This window comes from Simochromis diagramma, unplaced genomic scaffold, assembly GCF_900408965.1.
Source record: "Simochromis diagramma unplaced genomic scaffold, fSimDia1.1 OVJJ01000320.1, whole genome shotgun sequence".
In the NCBI taxonomy this organism is placed as follows: domain Eukaryota; kingdom Metazoa; phylum Chordata; class Actinopteri; order Cichliformes; family Cichlidae; genus Simochromis; species Simochromis diagramma.
Genome location: NW_024386773.1, coordinates 2873960 through 2892368, shown reverse-complemented (window position 1 = coordinate 2892368; position 18409 = coordinate 2873960). Strand labels below are relative to the sequence as shown.

General features: G+C 39.4%; 1 long non-coding RNA gene across 1 annotated transcript; it reads right to left on the bottom strand.

The window, feature by feature from the left end:
• Positions 1-4016: 4016 nt before the first annotated feature.
• Positions 4017-18396, bottom strand: LOC120716242. Its single transcript, XR_005691849.1, has 3 exons — positions 16915-18396; positions 4890-4973; positions 4017-4610 (listed from the first exon to the last, which is right to left on the bottom strand). It is a non-coding gene; the product is annotated as an uncharacterized LOC120716242 (long non-coding RNA).
• Between the last annotated feature and the right edge of the window lie 13 nt (positions 18397-18409).

The window sequence follows — 18409 nt, the reverse complement described above, 5'->3', positions numbered from 1 at the left end:
AACATTGCACAACTTCATACACTGCAGCACATTGAATAAATGTAATTGCAGAGACCTCAAACAATAGCAGAAGATGGACGTGTTTCAACCTTTAGGACATAGATTAATCTACTTTTAGATGTTGAAAGACCGAAGAGAGTTTAAGTTTGTGTAGCCTGGATTAAAGGTAATTGTTTATATCAGATTAATCACACTTGTATCATCAGATGATTCAAGAAAAGACAAGTTTACACCAAGTAACACCCTCAGGGCCAATGTGAAATTGCATTGGCATAATGCTTTTACTTGATGGTCACTTAATGCTGGCTTTCATGTAACAACTGGTTGAGTATTCATATGCAGTCATATTCCCAGAGTTTCACAACACTGCCATTATAACCTGATATTGGGGAGTATTCCTCTGCTGGTACTTTCTTGTCTAATAGGTTTGCTGCAGAACCACTCTGCAAAGTCAATATATAGCAATGTCCCACTTGGTCAGTGCAAATTTGCAGGTCAAAGTTTGACGTTTGTTCAAGTTTGACCTGAAAGATCATGCTGTGAGATAAGAATTCTCCAGAAACAGGCGCTTCAGTCGGTTTGAGCATTCTGGTGCATCTAGTTTAGTTCTTTAAAAGCCTAAATGCCTTCTCATCCACATTGAAAGTGTAAGTTTAATGTATTATTTGTTCCCTGACTGGTTCTTGGATGGAATTTCCACCTCAACCAATAAACATTTGCTTTATTGGTTTATTTTTTATTTATTTTTTATACTGTAGGTACAGTTTTATTTGATGTAGGAGATGTCTATTATGAAGATAGTACATGTGCAGTTTTTAGTGAAAGCATGAGGTTAAAACATGTATTAGATGAAAGTTATTGTTAAAAGATGAATGTTTTCATTTTTGTCCGTTTCCTTTATGTCTTTTTGTTTTTCTCCTCTTTGTTACCTTAATGGGTTTTATGGGAAAAACATAAAATGCGTTGCTATGTGAGGACGGTGGTTTTCTCAGTTCACTGGGAGAGCTACAGGTCTGAAGCAAGAAAGCTACACTTATTAGTTAATCAGGGTTTTCCCTCGTCACTTAGCAAGTTGTGTTTTCTGCTATGGGACAATTTCCTGCACTCAGAACACGCTCCGCTGCCACAGGGAGACGTAAAGTGATACGTGCAGAGACACATTATGGGCCCCTTTACTTCCTCTGGTAAGTGCAACCATGATAAGAGTCTGGAAGTACATACTGTGGAGGCATTTGCAAACCGTGAAGACATTGCACAGCGAGGAGGACTTCTGGCTCTTCCTGCTCCACCTGCACCTGCCCTGAAAGGCCATGTGTCTCTAACAGTTCACTGGACATTATACGGGATTCATCGCAGCTGTGTTTTGCAGTCATCTGTCTCATGCACGTCTGGTCAAACACATACTGTATTTCAATCAATACAGTGGTCTACAATGGCTCCTTACATGATAGTTGCCCTCCCTTTCTTGAGGATCCTCCAGCTCCACTTTCCTGGCTGTCAGTAAATAGAACGAAAATTTTATCTCCAACTTTTATTTTCCCAAACAATGAACCAAAAAAGGAAGTTAAGGCATCTCTTCTAGGCTTTACTTCTTTAATCTTTGCTAAAATTTCCAGCCCCTTCGAATCACATTACACCTGCACAGGAAGAACAATGAAAGAAACCTGTTACTAGGAACTTAACTGACACTATTAAAAATGTTGTTTTTATTTCTAAAAATTGCCCACACTTTTCAAACCACTTTCAAATCCTGGAGAAAAAGTGATTTATTTAAATAATAATAAGACCTGCTGCTTCTGCCAGCTTGACACATGCACGCATGCTGTAACAGATGCCGGCTGCTCTTGCTGCCTTATTTGGTCGTTCCTGTGACACGCTGCACTGATACACGTGAGAGTTTCAAGACTGTTCCTTTCAGCCAAAAGATCACGTTTCAGTGCACAACTGCACACAGACATGGACACACAGAGCGTGCACGTAACAGCTGCTGCAAGCCAAGATATTTCTCCGGAAAAAAGATAGTCGAGAAAAAGAAACTAAAGGAAGCAACTTAGAAAGGAAGATAGGGGAAAAGGTGAAGGGAACAAAATTAAAGGAGAGGACAAAAGACAAAGAAGGGCCACTTCAAGTTTATTCTGTGCATGCACTTTAACTTTTTTGCATGTTATCTAATGTTAATAAAATTACTCTGAGAGTCAAAGTTTAGATCCATTCCTAAACCAATACATTGCATGAAATGGCATGCAAAAAAACAAAAAGCAAAATATCAACAGAAAACACACAAAATGTGTTCAAGCGCTTTCATGATAGCAGGGTGTAGATAGAAAAGGCGATGCAGATGTTGCATATGTTGTAAAAAGACAAGAGGTCAGAGATTAAGGGTTTTATACAGCAGCCAGCATTTCTGAGAACACAGCAGAAGGAAATCTTCAGCGCTTCAGCACAGCAGATGCAACCTGCCGTAAGACACTTTTTTCAACACAGAAAGCAATGAGCTTAAAAGAACCCAAAGAACTGAAAAAAAAAAACATGGAAAAGGCTCATTTTAGTGCAGTGAAATAGCTGGAGCGTTATGTAGGTCTTCAAAATGCATATTAGCAGTATTCACACGATTGGCATTTGACAGCAAATTTTGTGGCAGCTGTTGTGTCAATTTTGATGAGACCAAGTTTCCTCAGTACACAAAAAGCATCTCCAGAAGAGGAGATAAAAGCAGAAAGAAAGATTTGATGTAGAAAGATTTGCTGCTTTTACTCAGTGGGAAAGGAAAACACCAAGTGACGCATCTTTACAGTGGGAGCAGACTCCAGACAAATACATACTTTCTTATCTTCTGTCCACAGCACAGCTTTCTCGCCTTCAGGGTGACTGCAGGTACAAACATAAAACAGAAAGATGTTGTGAAGCAGCTTCTCTCTGCTTAACACATTGGGAAGCTTGAATGAATTATTTTTTTTAGTTTATCAGTACTTGTGAGTGTGCATTTCTTTCTTTCTGCATAAACCTTTGTCCAAGAGCAGTTTCCTGATGGTGGAATCTTGTGAGTGTGTGAGATGCGTCGAAGTATGTGATCAACAGTGAAGAGGATACAACCCACCAACAGTAAAAATGATTAAAGGATCCACAATGTAACCTGTCTACAGCTTCAGCTGGACCAGTGATGGTAACAGCTCTCAGAACATCATTTGCCAGTAAAAGTTGGCTAATGCTAACTATTCAATTCAATTCAATTTTATTTATATAGCGCCAAATCACAACAAAAGTCGCCTCAAGGCGCTAACATGGTGACAAGCAAGCTAAAGAGGCACCTGGAAACCAAACATGCCTTCAGAGATAAACTAGATTTACTTCAAAAACAGCACTGAGTTTCATGCAGAGACCCTTGGGCTGTGAAAATGGAAATGAAGTGGTAACAAAATATCATGCTATATCTATGGCCTGTCAAAAATGGCTTTGTCTGGCAATACAATCAAAAGAGGAAATGATGACATGTCTGATGACAGAGGCTATTCTGCAGATATGATGGCCAGACGTGCAATGGAATTTTGGCTTTCTTTGGTCTGCATGGCTCTAATTTGGTCAGTGTTAGTTTAGTCCATTCAGTACACATATACACATGCATGTTCATCCACACTCGCAAAAGTATTCCTTTTCCCTTTCACTTACGCTTTTCAGGAAAATTTTCTACTCTATATGAACGACAGCAGTCTTGATTAAATTCATGAAATGACAGAATTTTTCTGTTTTTTTCTGCATGGAAGAACCCTTCCATGATATTCCTGGAAATCAGTGAGTGGGAATTAGATAATGGATGTAGCAGAGGAGCACACTGCACTCTCCGGACATCAATCACCATATAAATGTCAAAAACAGCTGAGCTTGCGGCACACATTCAAACCCACAGCGGTGCACACTCACACACATGCACACGCAGCAGATCGATGAGCAAACTGACAACACGGACATTTTTAGATATATAAACACAAGCGAAGAAACAAGCAGGGACACACATCGTCTAGCTCTTTCACGTCAGGTCATTTATTCACATAAAGCAGACGCGTGCGCGAACACAAACACATACACACAGCTGGCCTGCGCATGCTCCCACCTCTCAGCTGCTTTCAGCAGATCGCTGGAATTTCAGAGTCAGCAGGCTTGAAACAGCAACACATTCAGCTCTGGATAACAGTAAAGTGTAGCATTGTGGGTTACAGTTTCAAAATCACTGCAATGGCTTTTATTTTTGCTTTTATTTGGATACATCCAAGATATGTTTTGAGATTTATGATGAAAAAATGGTTTTGAAACATCCACTCTTCTATCATAGAGTGGATGTTTCAAGCCGAAATCTGCACTTACATTAACAAATTATTGCAAGCTTGCGTAAGCTGCATACAAGCTCCCAGCGATGCCTGTATTTCAATCTGCTAATGACATCATTTGTAATATGTGATGCTGCAACCATTTTAAATGTCTGTAAACAAGGTTACCAAAATAGTCTTATGAAAATCAGCCCTTGGGTCTCAGTACAAATGTGTTCTGTGTTTTCCTGTGGGAGGGAAGCTGAAGCCTGCAGACCACCACAGGATACGCCAGGACATGCCCAGTTTCTGTCAATAGAGAGAGACAGAAGGAGACCCTGGTATTAATTAAGCTCTTTTTGAGTTGGGCGGAGAGAGAGAGGGAGACAAAGAGGGAGGTCTCGCTTGTCTTTTCCTTTCGGGCAACTCAAATTCAAGTCACAATACTGTTAGATCTATAAGCAGTAGTCAAATATAGACATCATCTGCAATCATCTATAATTATATATATGTATATATATGTATATATGTTTTCCTGTGTAACTGTATTTAAATATCGCTAAATTGTGGACCAAAATGCAGACAAACCTCGACCTTTGGGGATCCCAATCTGCACTCCATGATGTTCCATAATCTTCAATTTTATTTTGCGTGACAGGTATATTCATGGCTCTGTTCATCAGACAGAAACACAGACAGTCAGAGAGAAAAGACACATGTCTGGACATGACTCGAAAAAAGAGAGACCCTCTCTTTATTATGAGAGGGACAGACGGGGTAATCGGAGAGGGTGGGAGGAGAGAGAGAGCGACAGGAAAAACTGCAGATGAACTCTTCATTGTCTCTGTCTGACACGTGTGCGTGAATGAAGACGTGGATGAGAAAGAATCTCATTAAACTGTTTAATATGTCACCTTTTATTTCTGATGCACAGTCCGGCTGAATTATCGGGAACAAAAGAAGTCAGCAGTGTTGTTTCACTGACCTCGTATGGATGTGAAGAACTGACCCTGCTTTTTGTGTTTGTGTCACTGGGAGTTAAATCTGGGGGAAACACGCAGAGGAAAAGGAAATTTCTCTACTTATTTGTCTGTCAGATTGAAGGAAGGAAGGGGTTCATCACGATAGATATTACAGGTCAAAGGTCATGGTCAGGGTTTATATTTGGATATGAGGAAACCTTCACAGGGATGCCAGAGTCGGGGATTCCCCTTTTGCTGATCTAAAAGATTTCGATCAGATTATACTTTTTTTATGACTCACTTCTAAATTATCAAAGTGGAGAAGTCACTTGTGAAGACACGGTGTCAGACTGTGGAATCTTTGGTTGTGTCAAAAATAAAAAACAGGATATTCTAAATTTCTGACTGCACTTGTACTACCACTGCTCTTCTGTGTCCCCAGGGTCGCTGCCAGCAGACAAGCCCCAGGGGCATCGCTATGTGTCGCTATGTTCACGACTGTGTCTACACTTTGAACTCGCAAGGAGTTTGTTAAATACTCTGTTTTTGTTGTGTTATTGCTTAAAAAAATCTACATCATGCAACGCCCGCTTCAGCTGCCGAAAACCAGTCCGACCTTATCGAGAGGAACGTAGCACTTGAAAACTTATTAACAATGTATCTTTTCTCCTAGTCTACCAACAGCAAATGTAATAAAGGCAAAGTTTCCAGTCAGTCACTGTAAGTCGGTTAAAACTGTAAACTGCCAAATTGTTTCAACACATTGGGAGATATTGTAACACTCATAAGGAGGCCCAATAACCTCAAACGTTACAACACGCAGCCCACAAGTGTTACTTGTGCACACTGCTTGCAGGTCTCTGGGTTACTGGGTAAATGGTGCAGTTGAAACGCTAAAACCAGTTTGCTGTAGCTTTGTTGTTTGTGTGTTGCTGCAAAAGTCAGAGGAGATTCTGAAGACAGATAGATCAAATTTTAAGGCGTGTGTTTGATTAATATCTCTCTCTCTCGCCTAGTGAGAAAGAGGGAAGTTTCGGAGAAGTGGCAATTTTTTTCTCTCCACTTCTGGATAACAGAAAAAGTCCAGCTGGCAGTTCAGCAGGTCATTAATTGTTATTTCCTGGAGAAGGGGGGAGCTGTTCTACATTGGTGGGAGCTGCAGCACCTTTATTAAGGTGTTTCACTGGCTTTTGTTTACAGTTTAAACTATTTTTTTTTTCATATATGTCCGTCTAACCTGCACTGTAAATATGCTACACTAAGCCAGTGCTGAACAGACGCTCTGACAAAGGCTCTTTCTCCCTTCACCACTTAACAATTCTTCATTTCAACTGTATTATTAAAGGTAAGATATGCTTGCTTTTTGGCTCATGGCAATTCAGAGTCTGAGCAATGACTTATGGCTTTATTTAAAGTGGATTAACCCAGAGAGCCTTTGCACACTCTGCGGGACAAATTAGCATCCCTGCTTTTCAACCTTTCCTCATCACCTGACTTACACACCTGTACTCGATCCCCTCATCAGCTCCACCTCTAACCTGAGTGTAAACAGTCCTGCTTTTTTATCCCATGACATGGTCAAATGTCAGTAAACTTTGAGTTTATGCCTCATTTAACAGAGCTGTTACACATTTGTATCAACAGGTAAAAGCAGCAACCATTAATTAACGAGACAAACAAATGAGAAATAACGTTTTTTTTTTAAAAGTGAATTCATTTTTTTTTAAAACACGCTTAATTCAAGAGAATCTAAACTAATGCCAGTCTTCATCAGAATCCTGTTTATTTAATTGTTCATTTGTTTTCATCAACACATCTGATCAGTTTAATAAAACTGTAGTTACATTTTTTTTAAAGGCTTTCATCTTCAGCCAAGCAAAGACAACACAATTTTGTTACTTTTAATGAATGGCAAACAGCCGAGGAGTGAAAACCATCTGCTAACTTCGTATTCTATGTGTCACTGATTCAAACATAATCATAGTGAAACCATGCATGTCATAGTGAAACCAGTTTCTGAATGCTGATCCCATTAACCTCACCACGGTCCTCAGTGAATCAAAGGAGAGAACCACAGAGTGCCGAAGTCACGTTACACTAACAGCTCTACGTTTATTAATCCAGAGATAAGGGAAACACTTGTCTTTTCCAGGAGGAGGGTTACATTAAACCCTGACTCTATAAATGTCTTTCTTCATAAAGTTTTGCATTGATGAGGAAATTAATTTGCAGGTTTACATTTTAACAAAATCTGAAATCCCAATCGGACACTAGTTCACTTTTCAACTTAACATCAGCTCTTTTACAATCACTCAGTCATCAGTGTAAGGATGGAGACACCGATTATGTCACAAATGTATTACCAGCTCAGAATAAAGTCTAAAGTCTCCGTCTTTTAAATACTGAGACTGTGAACAGTAATGCAGCTGTCAGGCTGTCAGACAGTCAATATTTTCCGTGCCTCACTGTTCAAATCACACTTTCTGTATCTGTTTAAAGTCTTAGACACAAGACACTGATCAATGATCAGTCAATTATCGTGTCGTAAACGGTCACACTGAGGTAAAATGTCTCTCACAGCTCAGATCTGGGAGATGATGTGAGTAGTTTAACAAAGACGAAATGACTGAGACTCTGAAATTGAACTGATTGCATTTTAAATGTGTTACAGGCTGAGTGTAATCTGATGATTGATATATTTCTCACTGGGAAGACCAGAGCAGATCTGCCCAAAGGTAGCTTATCAGAGCCTCTGTAACAGATCAGCAAACCGTGTCCAGGTCAGAGTCCACGTGCACAGCACCGTGGACCTTTAAACAGTTTAGGATCATGGATCCGGCCCAGACTACCTTACTGTCTTATTTTGTCCCAGCACAATCTGTATTCCTCATTTATAATGGCTCATTCTCCCAAAAGTATACTCAATACAAATTAAAAAGATTATAAATCTGTGAAACATTAGACCTTTCTTATATTTCTCTTTACTCGTAAAAGAGAAATATATATAAAAATGAAGTTATTACATCAGTACATTACATTACTTTAAAACCTGAAGGCAGGAGTCATTCAGTCTCTGTCAGGTTCCAGCTGGTAATCATATGTAAATTTAGGATTCCAGTTTCAATTAATGACAATTTGGGTAAATGATGATCAAACAGTACAAAAAGTGTTCATTTTTTAAATCAAACTATTGTACTGCCTGTGATGATGGTGATTGAGACGACTTATTTCTCCCATCGTGTTTTTTTCACATAAATCTCACCGTGAGCTCGACGCACATTCGTATTCCTCGGTCCACTGGATGAAAAAAGAGGCTCTGTTTTTTATTTACCCGTTACCGTGGTTAATCTTGGCATCTGAACCCCTCTGATGACGGCTTTTTTCTCTACTCAGGCATGAACTTCATCATCTCTGAGTTTATTTTTAAACTCAGAGTTTGCCGAACCTGCTTCCTGGAATAGGGCCCAGCTTTCACAAGCAGCAGCATTCCAACTCCTGGACAGGTGTTGCTCAGGCACAGCTAGAAGTCAGTCATGTAAATAATCCTCTGCATGAGTTAGTCAAGAGAGGCTGTGTGTCAGGCCTCTTATCCCCACAAATAAAGACATGTTAAATACGCTTAAACCTTTTGGCTCATTTGTTTGTGGTTGTTTATTAAAATTATAGACTTTTTTATAAAAGATGAGCCTCAATGTGTGAAACAGCTGAAATCAACTCCGGTTGCTAGAAGAAAATTGATAGTAAAGACATTTATGGGAAATCCACAGTGTGCTGTCTTGATCTATGGCCTCAGTAAACACTTCCTCAGTAAGTTTATGGTCTCAGCCACAAGTTTCAGGTCTTATTGAATACGGTATTATGATTATTGTATAAATTCCAGATAAAGCACAATATGATTTATGGCAGTGCTACTGTGTAATTGAAAGGCTGCTACCATATGTGCATGCAGTATCTTTGGTTTCTCAGATCAGCTTCTTGCTTGTCACGTCTACTTTTAAGTATGTGTATGTGAAGTGCGTGAGAGTGCTGCAGGACATATATGAGGACAGTGTGACAGACACCAGGGAGGGGAAAATAAGAAGACCATAGATGTGGTTTATGGATGTAGTGAGAGAAACATGGAGGCAGATGATCCTCTGTAGCGACACCTGATGGGAGTGGCTGAAAGAAAAAGAGGGTGATGGCAAAAATGCTCAGGGGAAGGCTTTCACTGAACAATGGGTGAAGTCATGGTGCCTACATATATCCATCTTTCGCACACAGTTTATGAATAGATCAACAGCCAAAATAATACTAACTTCTCTGTACATGCACTTTTCTACTCTGTTTTTCAGAAAGAAAAAAGCCTTTTTGCTAAAATCTAAACAACAGAATAAGTTAAAAAAAAAAAAAAAAAAGACAGACTTAAGTTCTCTTTGTTCAGATGGGGTCATTCGGATTATTACTTCCTAGTGACTGATAACCAAACATCTGTTAGTAATAACTGTGAAATAACTGTGAAATCTTCACTGAAAGACACTCCCGAGCTTTAATCTGCTGCCAAGGAAGCACAATAAAACACAGTGACTGTTAATGGCTGACAAAAAACTCTGCAATGAAAATCATTCCTAAGCTACCTACGAAATGTGTCATTCATTCACAACTGCACAGTCACACTGGGATCAACTGCCGTGGATCACAATGACACATTGCATGTTTGTAGCATGAGTGGGGACATGAGGGTATTAGAAGATTTAGGATTAAAGTTCCTAACTTCTCTAATGTATAACTCTATGAAACAGCAATGTGGTGGGCACTGCAGCTACTGCAACTATACATAAAAAGCAAAAACAAAATCCTGGCATTGACACATTGAGACTGCATCCCGTGGTGCACGACGCAGGATTTTCTTAGGTACTGAGAGTTTGATTGTTCCTGTACGTCCCAGTTTCATGGTTACCTCAACACCTTGGGATCTTCTGTTGTATTTTTCAAGCAGTCCTGGCGCAGTTTATGTAATGTTGTAGGGTCCTACCAAGAGACAACACCCCCTTTTGGGTCTTCTACAGCAGAGAGGAGTTTGATTCAGTTTGGGGGGGGGGTTATATAGCATCAGTCACAGCAACAGTCGACTCAAGGTGCGTTCTGTTTTAATGTGATGACCATATAAGAGAGAAAAACCGCAGTGATCCCTATGAGTAAGCGCTTGTCAAGGAGAGCGGAAGAACATCTTTTACATCAAAACCAGGCTCAGGAAGGAGTAGCCAAGGGGTCAGTGTGAAGAGGAATGTATATTTGGAAGATGAAATTACTAAATGTAAAATGAATTGTCTCTACTATATCTGATATAGTTGGCTGATATTTTCCACAATTTAATGAAGCATGTGAAGGACAAATATGCTGCCTGACTCCCATGGGCAAAGATAACTCTGAGTCCTTTTCTGTAATTGGATATTCTTCATATTTGAACAGCTTACGTAGGGACGTGTAGCAAGGCACTGGGAATCATCAGCCTATTTCTGAGTCAGTGCTGATGTACCTAAAAAACAACCACAGAGCTACGGTTAGGGTTAAAGATTGTTTGTGCTTCTTTCCCAGAAACTTCAGTAACACATTACGCTTTTTTTTTTTTTTTCATTATCTTGGGTGAAAATCCCACATAACGCATGCTTATGCTTTGCTTTTCCTGGGTTTGGGTTTTTAAATCTTAAAAACTACAACAACCTGCTACTTTGCGGCAGCAATTTGTCAGCATTTCATCACAGGGAACAAAGCAGCATCCATAAACAAATGTGTTCTGGTCTCTACAGAGTCCTGACCTCAACCCCATCCAGCAAATTTGGGATGAAACAAAATACCAGCTACAAAGTGAGGCATCATTACCCTTAATTAGTGTCTGACCTCGCTAAAGCACAATTACCACTAGACAGAGAAACCACTAACAACCGCCAACCTCGTGCTTTTTGTCAGTGGACTAGGGTACAATCTGCATTCAATTCTGGGTCGATTACTCTGCTTTGGCCACATTTATTCACTGGCTCCAGCTCCTGGGCTAGTGATGGAAAGATTACGCCCCTGCAGATACCTGAATGTATGTCTCTTTTCTGGTATGTTGCTCTTCGAGACTGCTCCTTATAGCTGCAAGTGAGAGCAAATTCATAAGTTTGAAGTCTCTGACAGAAGCACAACCTGGAGAAAATCATAGGACAAGTTATCCACTTCACAAGACTGCTCATCAGGTAATAACTCTGACTGGCTCCTGCTTTAGCTCTGCACCAACTAACAATGACATCTTCTGCCATTAACAAATCAATCCCTTCATAAACTCTGTGCTATAGAGCCCTCTCAAAAAAAGTGTGACAACCAGAGAGGCGTACTCCATCTAGTGACAAAGGTGATAGATAGATAGATAGATAGATAGATAGATAGATAGATAGATAGATAGATAGATAGATAGATAGATAGATAGATAGATAGATAGATAGATAGATAGATAGATAGATTAGATTAGATAATATAACCACTTCAAAGACAAAGAAAGACAGAACCTCATCATTGAGGTTAACCTGGAAAGGCTGACCTGTAAACCTCTTGACACTAATAGCAGATATACAGATATTACCTGTAATCAAGGTTTTTAGGCACTGATGGTGTGTTTCAGACTCTGAGCAAACTCAGAACTTCTGTTTTTGGTATTCACCTGCAGTCTCAGTTTTTATGGTGTCTCACAAGGTTTGTGACACAGCTTGGTAAAGCTCACGCATAAGCTCACGCATAAGTTGAAACCTCAGCTCAGCTATAGTTTTAAGTCAGCATGCACCACCTAGAAGAGGAAATCAATCTGTATTCTTGTCTTTACACTGACTCTTTATGCAACTGTGGCAATTTAAAGTTTGAAGATGAAGACTGAAAAATAATCAAACACCCCAAAGAAGATTTTTCCAGCTAATGAAACTCTGTCACCGAGATTTTTCTCATATCATTCAAGACATGGAGAATGGCATCTGTTCTCCTGCTAGAGTCTAAGGAACCATAGTCCTGTGTCCTTGAGCGAGGGCCACAGTGTGATTCTAAGTGTATAAATGGAAGGAGTGGCTGACAAACAGTAGCTTGTTCACTCAAGCGCTTTGCATAAATTAAGAATAGTGAGTAGACTTCTAACAATCTCCACCACCCTAACCTCCCAGACACCTTTGGCTGACAATAGCACCAGCGTTAATGTTTTACAGCACCGTATGATAAACTTCACGGGAAAACAGTTTCAAGAAAAAGAAGCTGATAAAATCTTTCTAGATTTCTTTGAGCCACAACAGCACAATGACCCACAATCAAAAGGACTTCTGTTTAATCAGTGAGACTAACAATTCAAAGAAAAGACACACTCACAGTATTTGTTCTTATTTGCACTAAAGTGACCTTTCAGCATACCTAACATGAGCCGATGATCATACAATAAGGGGGAATTAAAGCTGTTTTTAAATCTTCAACAAATCCATGTGGCTTAAACATTTTTATCCTAAAATAAGGTGATAGCAGATGAATCTGTCCAGATGCAAATGCTGCATTTGTTAAGCATCTAGCTGACCCTAATTGTGTTACGATAGATCTAGCATGAAATGCTTACAGGTCTGCTTTTTATCATCAGCATATCAGCAGAATTTCTTTGTTCAATATGAAAATGAATTGTTATTATGTAGCTGTTTTGAAAACGATGGTCAACTAAAAAAAAAAAAAAGACTGGGACTCCCGCATACTCTCCACTAAGCATTACTGACCACACTACGCATATTTATTGGCTTCAAAAAATCTAATAAAACTGACATCAAATAACACAACAAACACAATCTAGGCAACCTTAAAAACTTTCCAGAAGGGAGATTCCTGGTTCCTGGTTGATTAAATGGGGAAAAAATATCAGACTGGATCAGACATTATAGACAGCCTGAGGCTATGGCAGGTAACTGATTCAGGCTTAACTTAAAAACTTATCAGAAATGAAAATTTGAAGCCTAAGTATAGAGTACAGAGGGCGTCTGTCTTCTGAACCCAAACTGGGAGCTGGTTAGGCAGGCGAGAGGGGGCTCTTGTCTGGTTTTAAAGTCTCCAGAAACCAGGAGTACACGTGCAGTCTGGGAAGGAACTGCTCTACTGGGGTAATATGGTACTATGAGGTCATTAAGATGTAATGGGCCTGATCATTTAGGCCTCAGGAAATGAATGAAAAATTTTCTTTAACCAGTGAAGAGAACCTAACATTGTAGAACACAAAAGCAGCACAGGCAGACAAATGTCATATAAGCAGTTAATGGCTAAATTGCATTAGGTAGGCTTTTCAGTACATTTCATTTTAAATGTGACATGTTTTATGGTTCAGCTGTGCTTAAAACTGTTTATTTAGTGACTTATAATGTTTAAACATTCACAGCTGTACATGTCATTCTCAGATGTGTAAGTTCAAATGTTACTGATAAAACAAACTTTAATGTGCCGTACACTGAGTTATACTCCATAAAACACATATCAGTAAGTGAGTTGTGAATAGGGAGTGGTAAATGTTCTAAGGTCACTTTTATTTGTCAACTATTTGAACAGGATGTCCGATTCTTGTTTATCAAAAGATTTTTACTTTCTTTACTGCTCCACACCCTCATCCTAACAAGCAAGGAACTCCATATCCAATCTATCATTACAATGACAGCACTGTTGGTAGTGAATCATTTAACTGTTATATTTTTCCACCTGACCAGGAGCAGGAACAGGAAGTACTAACTAGGACAATAGACAGTGAAGCCCAACACCCCCACACCTGTTTAACTGTTCTAATCTCTGAAAACATTTATTCCCAGTACCACCTACAATTCAGTGTCTGTTATGCATGCTGACATACTAATGACGGCAATAATTCTCATGCTAACAAAGTAAATTAAAAGTTACTTCATTTCATTAACATTCATGATTCTTCTTTACTAACACTGAAAAAGTTAGTGGAGATCTTTGTTCATGTGAAAAAAATATTTTCTGTATTACTTTAAAAATGCACCTAAAACAAGAAAATTCAAGGCTTTCTTACAGGATGGGTAAATGACCTGTTAAACTGTTGTTTTGGAAATATTAAAATGAGATAGATCCATATCTGAGTGACTTAATTTAAACTCACTTTTAATACTTAAGATAACAACTGTGTTTGTATAGACAGTTACAGGAAGTGGAAGGAGTTTTGTTTCATTAGAACAGAATTTCCCTCTAACGGTCACAACCTGGCAGGTGTGGATCAACGCACCTGTAAATCTTACTTACAGGTGAGTGTGTGTGTGTGTGTGTGTCTGTGTGTGTGTGTGTGTGTGTGTGTGTGTGTGTCTGTGTGTGTGTAGTCTTCATTTCCATCACAGTGTAAATAAGAGCAAAGCTTGTCCCCAACTTAAATTTGGAGTTACGATATGTATGTGGACTACAGTTAGTTTTCCAAGACTTTCAAGTCACAGCACGCAAAATATTAACAAAATATTCAAATAAACAAGTTCTATTCAAATTTGCCATGTATTATTATTATTTTTTGTTGTTGTTTCTTTCCAATATCTACATGAGATTGAGAATTATAAATGTAACTTTCACCTACTCTCTCGCTTGACTGTAGTGGTTTGTGAATTTTCCACAAAAAGCTACAGAAAGTTAATGGCATAGAAATGAAGCCCACTAATCACTGATGTCAACGAATGACTTGTTCACAACACAGCAAAAAGCAAACAATCCACATAAAGAATTTTTTTAAAACATCATATATGTCTGTAGAGATTTTCTATTCTCTTTTGTCAGTGATCATTTTTAAACTGCACATAAAAGATTTTCTCTGTGATTTTTCTCGATTACAACAGCCATTGACTTTCGGATGCAGCTGCATGTGAGATTAGCCGGTGTTTACCCTGCTAGCTCCCTGCTACAAAGTCTGACTGATGTCAGGTTGTAGTCGTGTAAGAAAAGTACAGCTGATACTGCAGTAGTGTGAATACTATTTCCTACTATAATACTGCATATCCATACCCGATTCGAGTTCATGTGTGGAATCAACTTATGTCTAAACCTTCTGCTCTGTAAGTGTGCTGATCAGATGTACAGATCAGCTGGATGATGTCTTGACCAACACCTTCAACAACTACCTGAGCCAGGCAGTTTCAAATTCACCCCCGGCAGCCTATTCTGTTTCAGGAGGCTAGGCTTGAAACCAGTCTGCACTAACCACCTCCCTGGACTCTCTCCAGTTTGGAAACCATTCATTCGCTCTACTGATGACACTATATTCCTTGCACTTGCTTCAGCCTCATCATATTTGAAGACCTCTGGAGGAGGACGCTTGTGTCAGAATACTGTTCACAGACTCTAGTTTAGCATGCAACATAATCATGCTTCAGTATGTCCCAGGAAAACTGAGCTCACTCGACATCAACACCTCTCACTGTAATTGAGTCATGGACTTTCCTGACTGGGATGCCTCGGGCAAGTTGGACTGGCGCTGACCCTCACAATGAGCACAGGATCCCTATGAGCTGCTTACTCACTTTAGTGATTCATCATTGTATTTTCCGTCCAAACCACTTTCTCAGGTTGCAGATAACACCGTGGTGTGGGTCTCCTCAGCAACAATGAGTCATCAAACAAAAAGGTGCAACTTTTTTGGTGAACAGGCGTGGAAACAAAAAACTGTCTTTGTATGTTCACAAAACAAAAGGATTGTCATTTTGTTGAGGCTTTCCCCCACCACCTACTACCCCAGTGTATATTTCAAGTTCCTCAGTACCATCGTGGTGGTCGTGGTTCAAGAGTTGGGAGTTCGCCTTGTAATCGGAAGGTTGCCGGTTCGAGCCCCGGCTTGGACAGTCTCGGTCGTTGTGTCCTTGGGCAAGACACTTCACCCGTTGCCTACTGGTGGTGGTCAGAGGGCCCGGTGGCGCCAGTGTCCGGCAGCCTCGCCTCTGTCAGTGCTCCCCAGGGTGGCTGTGGCTACAATGTAGCTTGCCATCGTCAGTGTGTGAATGTGTGCGTGAATGGGTGGATGACTGGATGTGTAAAGCGCTTTGGGGTCCTTAGGGACTAGTAAAGCGCTATATAAATACAGGCCATTTACCATCTCACTGGATAAGAAAGAAGGGCAGTATCTCCACTGCTCATTAAGGAGGGCAAACTTCGCCTTATCATCACCACCCATAGACATTAAAGACTAGATATGCACCAATCCTTTTATTTGTTTGTTAACTAAATTAATATATTTTCGTATTTACTCAGAAGAAAAAAATTGCACTTTATCTTTATATGTGAGGAAACATTAATATCAACTTAAACACAAAGTGGAAATGACGTCAGGCCCAAGATATAAAAACAGAAAACAAATACACCTGCGTTACATATATTTGCACAAGTCATCTGTCAGCTCAGTGTGAGAGTGTTTACTGGAAGACAAGGTGATTTTTATCAACTTCATGAGAATTCATTATATCTCTTTAAGTGCAATGAGAGTTTTTCAACAAGTGTCACAGATAAAAACTGGAGTGAACAAAACAGAAAGCTTTGTCTTCTCAGCTTTTCAGTCACATTAACTGACTTGACCACAGTTTATGATTAAGTCAAAGATACTGCAACCACACAAAGACAAGAGGGGAAAATACCTCCACATGACTCACCCTTTGTTGGTAGCCTCATCCATGCTAGAAACCTCTGCACTGCTGCTGTTGAAGTAAACACAAAACAACAAACCGACAAATGAACTGAACACATGGACTCACTGATCAGACCAATGTCATGTCCAAATATCTGACTGGTATATTCTTATTAAAGGTCCAGGCTACCCATAGAGAAACTATTCACTCTTGGCGCCAAACCACAACAGCAGTCACCTCAAGGTGCTTTATATTGTCAAGACCATACAATAATACAGATAAAAAACCCAACAAAGAAATAAACCCATTTCATCATGCACTTTGGTGACAGTGGTAAGGAAAAACTCCCTTTTAATAGGAAGAAACCTCCAGCAGGGTCAATGACGGGGAGCCATGTGCCACGACTTACTGAGGGTAACATAAAAGTTTCTATAGCATATGGGCCAACACAAAAAGACAGTGACTCATGCATCTTAGTTCCTTGTCACCTTCTTATTTATTAGATTAGGTTAGCTTAAGTGCCAATAACAATATATCCAATCTATCCATTTGCACAACTTGCAGTCTTTGAATATAGTGACACCATAACTTTATCTCAGTAAGACAACAGTTACAAATTTTCATAGTTCTCTGACTTGTGATTGTTATCTGCACTGTAAGACCTCATGTATTCTTACTGGTCTGTTTCTGCCACTGAGACAATGACCAGGCACATTTTACATGTCGCTTTCTGTTACTTTGTTGCATTATAAACCATCTGTGTACTGTTTCCCTGACCCCTATCTCTCACTGTTTTTGTTTTTAGTTTCTAAGTTTTCAGTTGAGTAGTACTGTTTATATTGTGCTGCTCACATGGTAGTGTACGTAATGTCCAGAGTGGTGTTGTTATATGAATACCCTCGTAAACAGCCAAACTGTTAAAAAATATAATCAAATGTTAAAAACTGTATGCTGGGGCCAAGCAAAAACCTATGCAGCTAGAAGAAGAAGAAGAAGAAGAAGAAGTAGAAGAAGAAAAAGAAGAAGAAGAAGAAGAAGAAAAAGAAGAAGAAAAAGAAGAAGAAGCAGAAGAAGTAGAAGAAGTAGAAGAAGTAGAAGAAGAAGAAGAAGAAGAAGAAGAAGCAGCCTGTGAGGAAGTGCCAAAACTGCAGTTCCTTCACTGGCTCCAAAAATACAGGTTTTTGCAGCTTGGTACAAGGAATGGTTTTGGCCACCATGGATAAGCTTACCAAACTTGTTAGCATCAGTTAAAACATTAATATCAAAGCTATAAATGTGGAATCTGAACCAGAAAACTGAGTAAAGTATTGATAGCTTTTGTTTTCCCTCTTCTTCAGTAGTTACTGGTTGTAGCTGTTTGGAGAGAACATCTACAGCAACAGTTCTTATCTTCACATGATTGATTGATTGATTGATTTATTTATTGATTGATTGATTTGATTTTTATTGATTAGCATTCAAATATCTCAGTGAAAACAGAACAAAGATCTACCACAAAGCAAGAAAGCATGAGACAAGG